This window comes from Perkinsus marinus, assembly GCF_000006405.1.
Source record: "Perkinsus marinus ATCC 50983 genomic scaffold scf_1104296935182, whole genome shotgun sequence".
Taxonomy (NCBI): domain Eukaryota; phylum Perkinsozoa; order Perkinsida; family Perkinsidae; genus Perkinsus; species Perkinsus marinus.
In genome coordinates this window covers 1-1,102 of record NW_003214568.1, presented here as the reverse complement: position 1 = coordinate 1,102, position 1,102 = coordinate 1, and the positions used below count along the sequence as shown (strand labels likewise).

The following is a 1,102-nucleotide window of genomic DNA, read 5'->3' as shown; positions in this document are numbered from 1 at the left end:
ATAAAGCGTTGTCCGTGCATAGAAAAGAGCTATTCACTTAGAGCAGAACTCTTGCAGGAATGATGAATGACCGCTCGGTACCTCAGAACGCGTTGCGGAGATGAACCAACAGCCCAAATTCACGAGCCGCCGCATGCGGATTCAAAATGTGCTTGCAATCAGGAACTTCGATGTCACGAAAAAGTTGTGCAGCTTGTGCCGAGCTAGCTGTAGTATGCGATGAGAACCTTACCAGTTGGAGTTATCAATCGAGATGGAATGCTGCCTACCATGCGAGAGATATAGTAGCAGTTCGCGATCTCAGGTACGCGTTTAAGGCCTAACCAGACTCTTGGCCGCGGGATGGTTGACGACGGTACGTCCGAGAAGGGATTCAGATGTCCCTCTACAAGTATCGCAGGAATACTCAATCACTACATAAGTGATATGCACCGCTAGTCTAATGGTTAGGATATCTGCCTTCCAAGCAGATGGTCCGGGTCCGATTCCCGGGCGGTGCAGTTTGTATCAACGAGGGAAGGGTCTTTAGGCTATCGTGGAATAGTTATGCTCAGCACGTCAGGGCGATACAGGAGTTGTACGCATGAGCAGCTTGGCGCAGTGGATAGCGTGTTGGGCTCATAACCCAAAGGTCCCTTGATCGAAACAAGGAGCTGCTATTCATCACAATACACTCGAGATGGTTATTAAACTGAGAGGTGCAGCTTACCGACTGCATAGATCAGTCTTACCGAAAAATTTCCACTAAACAGAAACGGTGTTTTCGTACCATTCCGTGCGATTGGCCCAACCGTGCCAGTTCAGGGGAAAAAGAACGTTAATAAAGCGTTGTCCGTGCATAGAAAAGAGCTATTCACCTAGAGTAGAACTCCTTGCAGGAATGATGAATGACCGCCCGGTACCTCAGAACGCGTTGCGGAGATGAACCAACAGCCCAAATTCACGAGCCGCCGCATGCGGATTCAAAATGTGCTTGCAATCAGGAACTTCGATGTCACGAAAAGTTGTGCAGCTTGTGCGAGCTAGCTGTAGTATGTGATGAGAACCTTACCAGTTGGAGTTATCAATCGAGATAGAATGCGGTCTACCATGCGAGAGATAT

At 48.5% G+C, this 1,102-nt stretch overlaps 2 non-coding genes across 2 annotated transcripts; both read left to right on the top strand.

Moving 5' to 3' along the window:
• Positions 1-428: 428 nt before the first annotated feature.
• On the top strand, positions 429-500 carry Pmar_PMAR005967. Its single transcript has one exon. It is a non-coding gene; the product is annotated as a tRNA-Gly (tRNA).
• Positions 501-586: 86 nt separating this feature from the next.
• On the top strand, positions 587-659 carry Pmar_PMAR005966. Its single transcript has one exon. It is a non-coding gene; the product is annotated as a tRNA-Met (tRNA).
• Positions 660-1,102: the final 443 nt, after the last annotated feature.